The following is a 17480-nucleotide window of genomic DNA, read 5'->3' as shown; positions in this document are numbered from 1 at the left end:
CCTTGTAATGACAGTCAAGCGCCTTCTCAGCCAAATCGGCTGTCATTACAAGACAGCTGACCGTCGGCTATGAACCGGAGTGATGCCTCTAGCTGCAGATTTTCACTCGAATACATGCACTTTCCGAAATATCGGCAATATCGGTAACCTCTGGGGCCCGATTCCGATATATCGGGGAAAGCACATATCGGCCCTCAATACATCAGCCTTGCCATAATCGGTCGATCCCTACTCCAGACGGATGGAAAATAGGGTTTCCATCCGTCCGGATTTCACGGACAGGATCGGATCGGATAGCAGTGGGTGTCAGCGGAGATGTCTCCGCTGACATCCGCCGCTCCATAGGGCTGCACGGAGCATCTGACTTGGTCCTCCTGAAAAACTGGCAGGCAGACTGGATCGGAAAGCCCGTGTGATAGGGGCCTTAAGCCCCGTACACACGAGTGGAAATTCGGCCGGGAAATTTCGTCCGACGACCGATCTGACGATTTTCGGCTTGTTAGTATGATGCTTCCGACAACCGACTCCGACTTTTCGGCTGAAAAAATCCTGGTGTGCAGGCTATATAATTTTTGTCGACCGTCAAAACTCGTCCGATTTCCGTCTGATTAGTACAGATTTCGATGGGGAAAAATCTTATGAGCAAGACTGGGCATGCTCAGAGATGAAAGAACACAAAGAAAGCAATCCAACACATGACATCACTTCTAAAGTAGAATTCTGTCGTGCGGGAAAATTTGTGTGCAGTCTAGAGCACATTCCAACCAACAGACACCACTCTGGACAAAAGACGGACGACCGGTCGGCGGAAATTCGTTGCGTGTGTACGAGGCTTTAGTCTTAGAGAGAGTGAAAGGAAAAGTAACATTGTATAAACTTACCAATCAACTGTTTTAAAATGTTACTAAACCCACAACAGTAAAATCAGTCTGTATAGGCAGTAAAGCATGCTTGTTGTACTCACTGTGGAACCTAAGGGGTTAATCCTCTGCATTTTGTAAGAAGACTGTTTGATCCTGTCTTCTCTGATACTCCCCAAACCATCTCTTGATAAAACAGAGCCTTGGGGGCAAGCTGCACATGCTCAGTTTGGTGTGTATTGCTAGGGAGTTTTTTTTTTCTTTCTTGGGAGAGTGCATGTGATCAGCACAGGGCCAATCAGCACCATCCAGACAGAGGGTCCGGGGCCCTGCAGCCTCATAGGACAAAAAGGGGAGAATGCAAACTTCTCCTACTGTACAAGCTTTACCTAGACACTGATAGAAGTCACAAGACTGCGCTAACTTCTAATGAGAAAAAGGTATTTAGCAGTTTATATTTACTAAAACATTTGCATTTCCATGTTTTGTGTACTGTGGGAGACCAGATATAGTGAATGCAGGGTCCTGGGTTTAGTAATGACCTAAAGATGGTATTCATCATAAAATCCTTGGGCTGGAAAAACAAAAAAGACAGAGGAATGAGAGATTGGGAAATTGTAGTTTAGTATATTACTGAGAATTATGAGATTTTAAACACACATGTGCATCTGCTAGCTAGAGGGAACAAGTTTCAAGATGTGCTGAAGCTTACTGAAAGGAAAGCCTATTAGCAGCATTTGAAGAGCTTGCGTACATGGATGTTGTTGCTGAACACTGTCCTTTCCATATGAACTCAGCATTTTTCCAATGTACAATTTTCAATACAAAATGCAGCAAAAGCCTGGCTTTGACCTTCTTGCTTGCAATGCAAACAGGACCTGCTGTTTGCAAAGAAATGCAACGCAATGCAAATGCACTCAGAGGTGCCATTACACAGGTAATTGGTCATTTAAAACACACATTAAAAGCAAGTAACCACACTACAATGCACGTTAGTGACGTCATCGCGGCTCTGGCCAGTCACAGAGCCGGAAACGTGAACCCGGAAGCAAGACGGGTGAAGATGGAGGCGCTGCACCTGACTTTGTTTTCAGGTAGGTTTGCCATAATGTGCTAGTATGCAATGCATACTAGCACATTATGGCTTTACCCAATAGGTTAAAAATATATATATCTCTAGTGGTTTACAACTGCTTTAAGTCTACACTTGTTTATGGGGGGTGGGGGAAATAAAAAGAGGTGGTTGAGCCATATTTTTACTGCCACCCAACTTAAAGTGGATGTAAACCCTCATATTTACTAAGTGTAGTGAACAGCCTCTGATACACAGAGATGAAACAAATCTCCCTACATACGTTTTACATGCATGTCTGCTGTCTTCAGCTTGCTATATTCTTTAGAAAGTGTACATTGTGTTAGAATTTTTCTTTTCCTGTTAAGCACTGAGAGTGTAGTCTTGGCAGACACTGCGAGACAGCTGATTGGAGGAAAGGCACACACCCCCACTCCACGCAGACAAAGGAAGAAAGGAATGTGCTGTGAATAGACAAGCTCTCTGCTAATCGATTTATAGCACCAATCTCAGTTGTCAGAGAACTTGTCAGAAGTTATCATGCTGATAACAGAAGAACTCAGCAGGAGAAACACTTAGGACTCAGGGCTTTGGAGAGAGATAAGAAAACACTGCAGATATATGTGCCTAGGTCAACTTTCATGAATCAGGTTTACATCCTCTTTAAGGCAGCCAGACAGGGTGGTATACTTGCTGTAGCTTCGATATTTTGCTTTGCTGCATGGCAAGAGTTATACCCCCTGTCGCTTTTGGCAAAAAGAATAAACTGCTGAATGCGACCCATTCAAGTGACTGGGGCCACACTGCAACTGCCCTGCATGTAAAGCACGTGGTTGGGGTGAGGTGGTGAAGGGTTAAAACAGGTGATCACAAGGCGACATTTGTCAAGCATCTTCTGATAAGGGACCCACCATGGATCACTCATATAATCGACCCTGACAGACTGTACTCTTTGTTAGTTGACCCTCGGCAAGCAGTAAGGAATGTTTGTTCTCAGCACTGAGCTGAGGCAGGAGATGAATCCCCCTTCGGGGGACTTTCAGGGCACATTTACACTTATTCACGTGTGTTGTAGAGTGCATTCATGCGCATTTTTGTGAATGTTAACACCTGGTACAACAGTACGCAGCAAATGTATCCATTTTCAATGTCAGATGAAATCCATTTACGAGGGCTGTTCTATCTACCAAAGGATTTGTATTCCTGTCCATTTAATTCTCTGCCCCAGAGCACCGTCCTGCCTGCCAAGGGAATAGACCTGAATAGACCTGATTTTCTCTTACATGTCCTCTCCCCAACCCCAGCCTGAGACTAGACAGTGAATCGGTAAGGGGCATACTGATGAGCTCAGCTCTCTGCTCTCTTCTACTATCAACATGCTTCTTGCACTGCTGCACAACTAACTACTTCCTTGTAGTGCCGAGACAAGGCCATCCAGTGCCCAGGGCAGAGATGCCAAACTGTGCCCCCCTTCCCTTAGGGTTATGTTCAGGGTGCCCCCCTCACTGCAATAAATGATTGCGCCCAGGGAAGCCGTCCCTCCTGCCCACCCCTTGTCGGGTCCCTGGATGCCCCCATACCTCACATGATACCACAGTGCTTAGGGCAGTCGTCCCTCCTGCCCACCCCTTGTCCCGGCCCTGGATGCCCCAAAACCTCACATGATACCACAGTGTCTAGGGCAGCCACCCTTCCTGCACACTCTTTGTTCCAGCCCTGGATGCCGCCAAACCTCACATGATATCACAGTGTCCAGGACAGTTGACCCTCCTGCCCACCCCTTGTCCCGGCCCTGGATGCCCCAAAACCTCACATGATATCACAGTGTCTAGGGCAGCCGCCCCTCCTGCACACTCCTTGTCCCGGCCCTGGATGCCCCAAAACCTCACATGATATCACAGTGTCTAGGGCAGCCACCCCTCCTGCACACTCCTTGTCCCAGCCCTGGATGCCCCTAAACCTCACATAATACCACAGTGCCCAGGGCAACTTCCCCTCCTATCCACCCCATGTCCCGGCCCTGCTTCCTTGTACTTCTTCTCCCTCACATGATACCACAGTGTCCAGGGCAGTTTCCCCTCCTGCCCACCCTTTGTCCCAGCCCTGGATGCCCCCAAACCTCACATAATACCACAGTGCCCAGGGCAGCTGTTCCTCCTGCTCACCCCTTGTCCCGACCCTGCTTCCTTGTACTGCTTCTCCCTCTCTCTGAGCCCTGCTGTACAGTATACTGCAAGACACTGATTCCAAGTCATATCAGGTACCTAGACTGCCTTAGTGAGGTACTATGATTATGGAGTTATCAATGTGTACCTTTTCTATCTGCTTGGAGTCCAGATTTAAAGCAAACCTGTTACGGGACAAAAAAAAGAAATGACCCTTTAAGAGAAGAAGCTGAAAACTCACCTTTTTTTGGCAAGGCGTGAGTTTACACATTACTTGCACCATATATAGGCTTATTAGATATTTAAAAAGCTGTCACATATTCAGCTTAGAAAACATTTTCCTGTATAAAGTTAGCCAGTAAAATATCTGAATTTATACTTTTTGGAAATTACTCTCCTAAATTGTCCTAATAATGCAACCTTACTTTATTAATGTTCTGACCCAATATTCATACAACTTTCACCCAAGATTCACACACTTTTCTAATTGTATCTTTTGTAAAAAAAAAAAAAAGAAGTGAATCTTAGTTGAAAACATTGATAAATAGATGGGTAGGCTAACTGCTCCACTTAAAGTGGAGTTCCGGCCTATTTTGCAACTTTAGTGATTCCTAGACTGCTCGCTATGCTGATCAACAATTGGGCATTTAAAATTTTTTCCGGGGGTCCCTTACCTTATTTTCAGGGCATTTTTGATTGTAGTTCCTCCTTCTCCCCCCCTCTGTGGCCACGGCCACCGACATCACTTCCTCCTTTGCATTGCATCCAGGGAGCTGTTTGTCATCACTCCCAGGAGGCTGGAATCAGGAAGAACTCCCAGAACACTCCCTGGAATCAGGAAGAAGGACACTGCAGATTACACTGCGGCTTCAGATGCCCACATCCAAGATGGCCGCGCTCAGACAGTGTTTTTAAAAGTAAGATTTTGACTAAAATCCAATACTGTACACCTTGTGTGTATGAGAATAGCGGTTCAGTAAAGGGCGATGGATTAGTATTATAGGGGTATTTTAAGTTAAAAAAGGTATTTGAGGCCGGAACTCCGCTTAATGTGACCCGGTACCTTACCCTGCAAATGATCCAGCAAGAGAAGAAACTGAATACCCACCATTCTGGAGGGCTTTGTCTACAAATGTTGCTCTCTAAGGCCCCTTTCACACAGGCTTTCCGATCAGGTCTGTCAGTCAGTTTTTCAGGCGGACCGGATCGGATGCTCTATGCACCCCTATGGAGCAGTGGATGTCAACGGTAACATGTCCACTGACACCCGCTGATATCCGAGCTGATCCTATCTGTGAAATCCAGATGGATGGAAACACATTTTTCTATCTGTCTGGAGGATTGGATGGACTAGGATCGGATGAAAATGGACAGGCGGTTCGTTTTCATCTGATCTCCCATAGAGGAGAGCGAGGATCTGACAGGTCTGTCTCTGCAAAGAAACAGAGACGGACCTGTCATCCGCCTGCTCAGCGGGGATTGGCGGATCGATCCCCACTGAGCAAAACGGAGTCCACTTGACGGAAAGTCCATATGAAAGGACCCTTACAGAGTTTCAAGTACAGAGGTCATCTGACACTTCCACTTGTGTCAAATGGCAATTCTCCTGCTGGCTGCTGTGGTTTCCAGGGTGCTGTTAGAAATCATGGGGCCCCATACAGCCTATCTTAACCACTTTACCACCGGAGGATTTTGCTGTCTTACATCCTGGCCACTTTTTGCGATTCGGCGCTGTGCGACTTTAACTGACAATTGCGCGGTCGTGCGATGCTGTACCCAAACGAAATTTACGTCCTTTTTTCCTACAAACAGAGCTTTCTTTTGCTGGTATTTGATCACCTGTGCGATTTTTACTTTTTGCGCTATAAACAAAAAAAATCGTTTATTTTGAAAAAATTATATTTTTAGCATTTTTTTTATATGAAATTCCCCCCAAAAAAATGTAAAAATCTAATTTTTTTTACATTTTTGGCCAATTTGTTTTCTGCTACCTATGTTTGGTAAAAAAAATCACAATAAGCGTGTTTTGATTGGTTTGCGCAAAAGTTATTGCGTTTAATAACTAAGGGAAAGATTTCTGTCATTTTTGGTGGGTTTTTTTTAACGAGTAATGGCGGGGATCTGGGATTTTTTTTGCGGGACTGCGACATTGCGGCGGACAGATCGGACCCTTGACTGACATTTTTGACACTTTTGGGGGTATCAGTGACATTTCTACAGTAATCAGTGCTATAAATATGCACTGTTACTGTAAACATGACACTGGCAGGGAAGGGGTTAATTTTATTGGAGAGGGAGGGGTTAATGTATGCCTGGTGCTTACTAACGTGTGTGGGGGGAGGTGACTGAGTGACACAGGGACAGATCGCATGTTCAGCTATGCTGAACCCTGCAATCTGTCACTGTTTGTGACTTAGGAGATCCGCCCGCTCTGTTTACACAAGCAGGCGGATCTCCAAACTCGATTCCCCGACGATCGGGGAAGAGCGGTGGCGATCGCCGCCGCTCCTCCCCTGGTCCGACTCCCGCTGTGACTGAAAACAGCCGGAGCGTGCTTCCAGCGGCGCGCGAGCGCCGCCTACAGGGGGAGGAGTCCAGCGACGTATCTACGTCGCTGGACAGAATCAAGCCACTTTGCCGCAGTACAGTCAACGTGACTGGTCGGCAAGTGGTTAAAAGGCCCCCCTCCACCTATGAAAATCTCAAATAATATTTTCGCTAAATTGCCATGGCTGTTATGCTATGCTTTGCAGCCATTGCAGAAACGATACCCTCATCGATAAATACCCATTCAACTGAACAGCGCTGCTCTGCAAGTGTTCCTCACCCACGTGCAAAGCATGCAGTTATGGTGTGCTAGTGTGGGGGTTAAAACAGGCGGTGAGGAAGCAATATAAAACATTTGAACAAGTCCTTAAAGTAGAAGTCACCCTAACACTAACATCTCTAAATCTACAGGCATCCTAGATCTAAGACTTACCTATCTAGCCTTGTAAAGAAGAAATAAGTATGCATACCTTTTTTGAAGCCACTCCGAGCCGATCTCCAGTGGCGAAAGCTCTGCAGAGGAGACAGCCGACAACGGCTGGGAAATGAATGGGAAGTGACGTCAGCTATAGATGTTACTATGGGGCTTCTGTTGTCGGCTGCCTCTTCTGCACCCCGGCCCCCCCAACAGTAAAGCCGCCGCTAACTGCTCAGCATGGACCGGACCGGAGCAGCTTCAAAAAAAGTATGTATATCGATCTCTTCTTAACAGGGTTAGATAGGTTAGTCTTAGATCCTTGATGCCTGTTGATTTAGAGATTTTAGTGTTTTTGTTTAGGTGCTCTACTTCATTTTTTTTTTTATTAGTTTTTTAGAATTTTACAATTTTTTTTTTAAATTTTACTTTTTATTTATTTATTTAACTTTTTTTACTGCCCTGTTGGGGGGGGGGGGGGGGCTTTGGTGAAATATCAGAGTCTGAGACCCCTGATGTCTCACATTTGAGATGGAGATAGGGTCTGAGGACAGAGATTCATCAGTCTCTTTCTCTGCAGCCTCAGCTGCACTGGATCCACAAGTTTCAGCAATATGGCAGTACAGCCGCCCCTCCAGTTGCCCAGGCCCCCTTTTTGAACTGATGGTGGTTTCTCTCACCGACCCCTATGTTTTTGTACCTGTATCAAAGTAGTAGGTAACCAGAGGAACCACAGTGGCCAGCGGAAAACACGGACAAGAGAGTGATGTTTTTTACATTCTACCCCTCTGAAAGTTGAGTATTCAACCTTTTCTCTTACTTTCTGAATTATTTCACTGAATAAGTGCCAAGGTCATGTTAAACCCCTCAATGAGCCTACCAGTGCTGTATTTTGGCCTAGGCCAACAAGGCCCGGGCCTAGGGCGGCAGATTGCAAGGGGGCAGCAAAAAAGCCACCCCCCTCCACCTGAGACTCTATTGGCCACTGGTTGCTAGAGCCGCCTCTCTCACCCCCCTCTCTCTCTCTCACTCCCCACCTCTCTCTCTCTCACTCTCTCTCTCACACCCCCTCTCTCTCTCATCTGTCCCCTCTCTCTCATCCCCCCTCTCTCTCATTCCCCCCTCTTTCGCTCGCTCTCATACCCCCTCTCTCTCATCCCCCCTCTCTCTCTCATCCCCCACTACCTCATCCCTTCTCTCTCTCAACCCCCCCTCTCTCTCTCCCTCCCTCACCCCCCCCTCCCTCTCTCTCTCTCATCCGTCCCCTCTCTCTCTCACCCCCTCTCTCTTATTCCCCCCCTCTCTCACTCTCTCTCATACCCCCTCTCTCTCATCCCCCCTCTCTCTCTCATCTCCCACTCCATCATCGCTTCTCTCTCTCAACCCCCCCCCTCTCTCTCTCCCTCCCTCACCCCCCCCCCCCTCTCGCGAACTCTCAGGGGTTCATGCTGGGACTTGGAAGAGGGGGGGGGGGCACCCAATGTTAGTCTTGCCTAGGGCAGCACAAAACCAAAATACACCACTGGAGCCTACCCTAATAAGGTTAGAATACTCACAAGTGAATATTTGCTATGTTATAGGGGAAGTTTCAAAATGTTTATTGTGTACAGCAGTAAAGTGAAAAATGCTCCTATTTTTCTGGAAATCCAACTGAAAAATAGCATTGCACTTCCTGATATGAGTGCCTAGAAACTTCTGTGCTCGCAGCCTCATATTTATATGAGGTCTGTTCCAGAAAATTTTAAATATTTATTGAACAAGGTGTAAGATACAAGAAATCCATTGGGATGACTGGACCTTCCTTTCTGGATCAAAGCCATAGACTCATGATAGATCTCCTGTTTCTAGTGGAAATCTGGTTCGTTGGCAATAGTTTCAAGCAAGCTATAGCAACTGCAGTACGATATTCCTTCTGCTCTGGTGGAACAAATTTTGCCACAACACGTTTCATGGCAAGATCCTGTGCCAGAATGTCAGACAGAGTAGTTTTTGGAATCCCAAGTTTAGCTTCTAGTTGTCACACTGTCAGTCGCAGATCTTGGTTGATTACAGCACGTACAGTTCAACATTCTCAGGTGTTCTGCTTGTTGCAGGCCTTCTAGAATGTGGATCATTTTATTAGATTCTCGACTATCTTTGAAGCATTTGTGCCACTTTTTTATTTGTGCTGCACTCATTGCATCGTCCCCAAAAGCCTTCTGAATAATCCAAATAGTTTCCTCAGAGGAATGGTCAAGCTTAACGCAAAGATTGATGCAGATCTGTTGCTCCACTTGCTCAGTCATTTTGAATGTGATGGCCACACTGTACACATGCTCACTCCATGGCATCTAATGACTAGTACAGTAAAGTCATCATTGTTCACACATGCACATTCTAGTCCACTCTCCTTGGCTGCCAGGTTACATCAATGGCGCACAAACCTTTCTCATTATTTAGTACTTTTTCTGGACAGACCTCATATCCACAGTGTGAGATCTAAGGCACTGTTGCCTATGACTGAGAGTCTTTGGAAATTTGGGATGAGAATAGGTGATGTCACTACTGTACTGCTCATTGTTTTCTTTGTGGAAGTTTTCTTTGTGGAAGCTCTGCCTCCAGAAAGAGGCTTGTCTCAACCTACAGATACAGTGCAGAACAATTTGAATTTGAACCAGAAGAAGCAGCAGATATTCTTGGAGGTCAAATATATTTTTAGTTTATTTGTAGAGTACAACAGAAGAAAAAAATCAGCCAACTCATTTTGGGGTCAAATAATCCCCCTTCATCCAGGCTTCAAGAGATACAAAGAAATAGAAATGATATACTTAATAAAAAAAAATAAACAACCTGACAATGGGCAATGCTGGTGACTAATCCTTCGCCTCTTTTTGGGCACTGTTTCCAGAGTTTACATCCTTTTGCATGCACACCTGAGCAGAGCGTCTTTTTAGTAGTTTTAAAGTATTTTTAAATTTTTTTTTTCACACGCATTTTCGCGCAAGAGTTTTTGCACATGTGTAAAGCATTGGTTGTCAATTTCCTGAGCTGGGAAAGGGGAAGAAAGCAGTTCTAGAGGAAAAGAGGAATTTTCCAGACACAAAATAGCATGCAAATGCATGTGTTGCACATTTAAGGCTCTTTCACACGGAGCGGACCGTATTGCGATCCGCTCTGGCACGTTCTTTTTTTTTTTTTCACGGACACGGATGACACTTGTGTCATCCGCTCCGTATGTCCGCATATCATCCCATCCTTTTGCGGGTGATATACCGACATAATGTATGTCTATGGGCATTGCGGATGTCAGCGGATGACACCGCTGACATCCGATTTTGCATCCGTTCCGTTTTTTAAACGGAACAAAAATAGGGTTCTGTTCCGTTCCAAAAAACGGAACAGAACTGAAAGGACGAAAATCGGATGTCAGCGGATGGTCACCCGTTGACATCCACAATCCCATAGACATGCATTATGTCCGTATATCACCCGCAAACGGATGGGGTGATTTACGGACATACGGAACGTCCGTGTGAAAGAGCCCTTACAGGCACTCCCATGGGGCAAACACACCTGAATACACTCAAATATGACGGGTCCAAGCCAGTGTTAATTTCGTCGACTAAAACCGACTAAAACGTTTTCGTCGACTAACACAATTCAGATGACTAAAATACGACTAAAACTAAAATGGCATTTTAGTCTTAAGACTAAAATACGACTAAAACTAAAATGGCATTTTAGTCAAAAGACTATAACTAAAACTAAATCGAAATTTGCTGCCAAAAATTAACACTGGTGCATGCTCAAAGCATAAATGATAACATATTAGATTTTTCACTCCAGGACCAGCAGTAGTATATAATGAGTTTGGAAATTGTAGAGAAATGCTTAAATAATGCATTACAAATTACAATTGAACTACACCCATTTGATTATAGATGACTAAAATGAGTTTTAGTCGACTAAAATGTAGGGCGTTTTAGTCGACTAAAATATACTGGAGTTTTAGTCGACTAAATACGACTAAAACTAAAACACTTGCAGAAGACTAAAATAGGACTAAAACTAAAATGCCATTTTAGTCCTAAGACTAAGACTAAAACTAAATTGAAATTTGCTGCCAAAATTAACACTGGTCCAAGCTTATCCCCACAGCGTTCGTCTCATCCCTCGTGATGGCTGGTTGCTTGATTGGGGATCCAAATCTACCCTGTGTGCAGCTTGCAAGATACTTTTATTTAAGTTTATCTGAATAAAGTGTTACTTGTTTTTACTATCACACTGACCCGGGTGCCCTCTTTCTGCTGTTTTTGTTTATGTCTGAGGGAATTCCCATTTCCTGTGAGGAGCTGCCGGTGACTGTGTGTCCTATCCCTATCCACCTATGGATCCATCCATCCTTCGGAATTTTCCTTAATATTTCTTACTACTATGGACTGTTTGGACTAATTCCTACCCAATTTATTTTGAGCATATCTTGTTGTTTCCCCCCCCCCCCCCCCACCACGCTGTTATTGATTCCTTATGGTCCACCTTATAGCTGGCAGTGTGTGCTGGCGGCTGGCGCACACACTACCTGCCAGTTCTGTGTGATAAATTGCTTACACTCAAGAAAAAGCTCACGTAATTTTGGGTATAGGGGGTAGGACGACTGAGCATACAGGAGTGGACAAAGACAATTAGAAAGACTGTGATTCTGCAATTTTAATGTAGTCAGGCATTGGGAATGCAAGTTGTAAAATGCTCAAGTGTGAATACGGGCTAAGGGCAAACTAATTTCATATTCCTATATTTAAATAATAAAATATCGTCCTACATGGGTGTCAAACTCAATTTAATTGCAGGCCTCCTCAGCATTATGGTTGCCCTCAAAGGGCCATTTGTATATGTAAGACTAAAAAAATTTATTGTATAAATGTATATAAATGTATTTACTCTATATTATATTAAATAATTGCCGCTGTATTCAATTATTAATGTTTTTTTTATTAACCGAAGACTTAAGATGTAAATTGTAGGTGCTGACCAGCATGGTGCCCACTCCTGTAGCAGGTGATGCAAGTCTGAAAAGGAGGGTTGCACACCGCTGGTATCATCCAAAAGAAACCAGTTCTGCCACGGTATACTGTCTGAGCAGTCTCCAAAAAAGTTTCTTATGAATGATACCAGAGGTGTGGGACTCTGACATAGAATTAAATGATTTTCATAATGATTATAAGCAGATGTCAAGAGCCCCCCCCTCCCCCAATCACCATCAGCTGTCAAGAGTCCTCCATCCTCCCTTACATCAGAGTGCACCCCCCTTGTGCTGCTGCCAGGAAGAAGCTGGGAAGCAGAAAGTGCAGGGTCTGGAGCAGCACCAGAGGAGGGCTGGAGTCAGTTGCCAGAGTCTACTGAATGATCATACCAGGGGGTTCTACAAGTGCACAGAAAGGTGCAGGATCTGTAGGAGTTCTGTCGTCCTCTCTGCTGCTAACTGATGAAACAAGGTGGTGATGGAGACGAAGGGAGTGCCGCAGCTGCAGAAGACATGCGAGGGCCACATGAAATGGCCTGGAGGGCCGTATTCGGGCCTTGTGTTTGACATATGTGTCCTACACATTCAGTCATATACTGTAGGTGTCAGCAGTCTAATTATCTAGTAAGCTTATTTATGATGCATGTGATGTATAGATACATATACTGCACTATACAGGCGATATTAATCAGCTGATGCATTACTAACATCATACAAAAGAAAAAAAAAAATTCTGGTATATACAATGCATCTGCTATAAATAGATTTACATTGAGCATCAAAATACTTGATACAAGTGTGACACTAAGCAAATAATATCTCATTCCCCATTCATCCCTCTCGTCTTTCTTTTCACTTTGATCATTCCCCCCTCATATTTCCTGTCTGCGCTACACCCCATGGGAAGAGATCAGTTCATCGTGTATTCTGGAGGCATATCACTTTTCCCCTGAGTGAGGATGATGCTCCAGAAACCTATATCCAGAGAGGACACTGCAGGAAGGAGGAGGAAGGTTGGGGCTGCACTGTCATTTATATTCAGATGCAGTGACACTGGAAATCCTCCCAGTTCTGCAAGGACAGATGACTCTACCTGCTCCATGGCAAACTGTCAAACTACGTGACAAAAGGTCCAATTAAAACCGCCTCAGCGCCTTCTTTGAGCATCACTGGCCAGATTATGCTGCTTAAATGGTTAGCTGACAACCAGGAGCAATTGAGGAAAGTCTATTGCATTGGTTACTGATCTTCAAGAAACTTCAGTTTTCCTCCTACACAAAAGGGAGCAATTCCTTCAATGAGCACGTAAAAAAAAAAAAAAAAAATGTCACGACTTAACTACTGGATCTAAAATATTTCAACTGTGTACTTATATAATGTTTTTATAGGATGTACCCTTTGCGCTATTCCATATGCACCAAGTAATTTTCATTGTTGTTCAGATTTAACAAATCATTCAATAAAATCTTTGAACGAGCATCCAAGGCAGGAAATTAAATCACGTCAGCTATGCATGCTTCACAGTTACATGACCAGGGACCTGCTCATCAGTATCCAAAAGTGTATGCGATAATTAGGCAATGCTGGCTCTTCTGTAATGTCAGTTTAAAGAAAAAGGAGAAATCTGCCATGCTCTATCTGCCAAAGAACTGGCCACGTAATGTAATCCAATGCAGTTTGGGAAAGACAACCTTTGCTGTTGTGGTTTAATCAGGAAGGATGAACAAAGAACCAGGCCAAGGTGCAACACATAGAATCTTAAAAAAGCCAGTCAAATTTACTGAGCTTAGACTGTTCAAGATGCATTCTGATTGGTTACTGTGGAATACTGCACTCCATGCCTTTACTGCGAAGCCCTTATGCTTCTAACAGCCAGACACTAGTGGAAGAAATAAAAAAAAAAAAAAAGCTTCTCCTTTGTAATATGTCAAAACTGTGCAGATCTGAATTGATGTAAAAAAAAGAAAGAAAAAAAAAGGTCTTCCAAAGCCAGATGATGTTATTAATATTATCAATATTAATTTCATTATTTTTATTATTATTGTCATGATAATCATTAACCCTATATATATATATAAAAATAGCATATTTTTCAAATTTGATAGCCCTGAAGAAGGGGGGTCCTTGCCCCTGAAAGGCGTTGGGTTGATGTACTTGTCATTACTGTCATTAAACACCTTTTAATTCCTTTGGACACTGGCCGCTCCTTACTTTCTATTTTTATAGTCTACAAACACCAAATAACAGAAGTTTCCTACATTCAACTGTACGTCAGCTGTCAGATAGCCATTATAATATTGTCTTTTGAGGACACTAGATTTTCCAATTTTGTTTTGAAAGTTCTTACAGAAATTCAGAAAAATAATTTGCCAGATTATTCCATAGTACCATTTTGGACTTAACAAATTCCATAAGAAAACCCTGAAAATTGTGATTAGATTGTCATGCCAATGTTTCTGCGCATACACATTACAAAAAGCATGTTTTTTCCTGAATGAAAACTATATTCATAGTTAGAATTTCATTTGTTCAAGAAAAAATGTAATTCCTAATGTTTCCTTGTCACTACGGGTGAAAAGGATTGTCAATTTAATCCCTTTAACTATTAGAAGACTAAAGGGACGTTCTGGAAAAAAAATCTTTAAATTCAATTTTACAAGTGTATGGCCAGCTTTACACATAAATTAGATAAAAGCAGTGAGATAGGGACTTTGTGCACAGCAGTTCAAGCATTCCTGCCTACCACCTTTGTATCCTGTACATTACCACTTAGAGTTTTAAGCTGACCATAGATGGATTGAATCTCGTCCAGTTTAGCAGAGTCTGGCTGTGATTTAATCCATATGGGCAGGCTGATTATACCCAAGTCATTGACCTGGGCAGGCTGATTGTACCCAAGTCATTGACCTGGGCAGGCTGATTGTACCCAAGTCATCTACTTGGGTACAACCAGCCTACTGTAATGTTTTACATGTGATTACTGCTGGCAGCTAAACTTAGGAGGTGCCTGCATGGTCTGATACTGTTTTATAAAAAAGTGTTTAGTAGGGTTGGCCAGTGACTCCAAGGGGGGCGACTTGTCTCCTCTTGCTCTCTGTCCTGGGCTCAGCAGTATCAGCTGCTGTGACAGCCTCTCCACAATCAGGTGGCAACACCAGGCTCAACAGCGGCATTCCCACAGAGCAGGAGATATAAGCTACTCAGCCTCTCTAACACTGCGCAAACTGACCCAACAGCAGCCTCTTACACTGTGCGTGTGTTCCACCATGTCCTGTCTGCGACTCTCTCAGCCCAGGAACAGTCCTTCCTTTTTCTTTCTCCTGAGCTCTGGTAATGTTGAGATCTGTGGTTCCATAGCTAATCTAAAACACAGGCTCACTCCACAAAGTCATAGTTCCTCTCAGCAGCTTTGTCCTTCCCAGAATCCACAGCAGCTCAGTTTCCTTTTCCTCTCTGTGTTCCTGGGTGGTGAGCGGGACTTACTCAGGTGGGACTTAAGCTCGATACACACTATCCAACTTTTGTGGTTAGATTTCCTTCAGATTTACCTTTTCTTTGTAGTGGAAGGGCCTGCCAGATTGCTTACAAATTGAAAGTGTTTTGGTTTGACCTCATATTATATGGTTTTGGTAAGTCTAAAGGAAAAAGTCTTCAGAAAATCTTATAGTGTGTATGGCCCATTACTCCGGCTACACACAGATCATCAGTAGCAGCTGTCTTTCTTGTAGTGTTTCCTCTCACAAACATGGAACAAGGTTCAGCGAGTAATATTGCGGGCATCAGCGGTAGAGTGGCTAGAATACCAAAACCCAAGGTTTAATTATCCAGATATTGACTGGACAGAAGGTACCATGCACTCGTCTAAGGGTCGCCATTTCCTAATTGTCTTTCAGAACAACTTCACGGGTCAAATGGTAAATGCACCAACAAGAAATAATGCTTTATTAGACCTACTGATTACAAATAATACAGACCTGATTGCAGATGTAGAAATACGGTGCAACTTAGGAAACAGTGAACACAGTTCAATTAGTTTCCACATAAATCCTTTTTTTTCTGTCTCTTAATTATAATTAGTTTTTTCATTTCTCACTCTTGTGGTATATTTTGGTTTCCTGTTTTGCTTTCTCCTCCCCCCCCCCCTCTTTCTTTCTTTTTCCCCTTATTCCTTAGTTTTGGCATTAGGTCTTTGATAGTTTTTGCACTGCGATGTGGTATAGCCCCACTTTTGGGATGGTGCCTGTGCACATCTGTAGGGGCAGTTCAATACCTAGTTGCCAGCTTAGGGGGGCGAGCATAGGTGACGGTGCAGTGGTCCCTTCAGCACGCATGCGCGCTGGAGCGATCACGGCTGTTGTTTGCCCGAGCGGAGTATTGATTGGTGCTATGGTTGAGTTGGGTGTTAGATGGGGGTGTGGATAAGATGAGAAGGGAGGGAGGCGTAGGCTTATGGAGGCACACTGCTTGATTGGTGGAATAGTGTTAACCCAGGAAGGGATCATAGAGATGCACAGTTATGACATCACATGCTTTTTTCGGCGCTAAAACAAGCATAAAAGAGACACAATGATTCATGGACATTCAGCTGATGGTGAAGGATTGTCTATGATGAAGTGCCACTGGTAAGAATAAGAATTCCCCCAGTATACTATCACTACATTATAGATCTATAGCGATATTAATTGATTTACATTGATTGTGGATTACTCTATAGGCGCTTATGTGGGGGATTCCTAACGCTGGGAAAAATCTTTTGGTATAACGGGCTGGACATAAAAACTATCAATCTGGATGGGGGTTGCATCAAGCCTAAGGGCCTAAAACATCTACCATAGGTAACTATATATCTTGCCTAGGGATAATAATAATTGAGTAGAAGGGTGCACTATATAATTTATCATATAATAATCCCACAAGCTGAGACAATATTAAAGTGAGGTCTGTAACTCATATTTTGATGACTGGTGTCTTTTTTCAACCTCACCATCTATGTAACTATGTTAAAGCCATTCTGGCTCTCTGACGGCTTGAAAGGAAGAGAGAAGTTGCAAAACAGCAGTGAAGAGAGTAGCCCAGTCCCTGCTGCCTGCTGCTGACAGAGCAGCAATGTGGAGCAAATCAGCAGCAGAACAAAATAGCAGCAGACCAGGGGCTACAGCTGCAAGGCCCTATCTCTGGTAGCAGGAGAGGAAAGGTACAGGACTTGTGATATTACTCGCTTTTCCTATTTAGACCTATAGGCCTCTGGGCAGCCCCTGCAGAGGTATGGGTTATTCCTCAACTTCCCTTCCTTGCATATCAATTATTCTGTTTCCAACTGAAGTATTATGTCATTACCTGGGACCAACTTGACTGAAGCGTGTATATACAGATTGTTCAAGTAAAGCATTAAAAGGTTCTCTGGTTCTGGATTCTTCCTTCT

Source organism: Pelophylax lessonae, assembly GCF_965119305.1.
Source record: "Pelophylax lessonae genome assembly, chromosome: 11".
In the NCBI taxonomy this organism is placed as follows: Eukaryota; Metazoa; Chordata; class Amphibia; order Anura; family Ranidae; genus Pelophylax; species Pelophylax lessonae.
The sequence above is the reverse complement of the archived record's forward strand: the minus strand, read 5'-3'. Positions refer to the sequence as shown.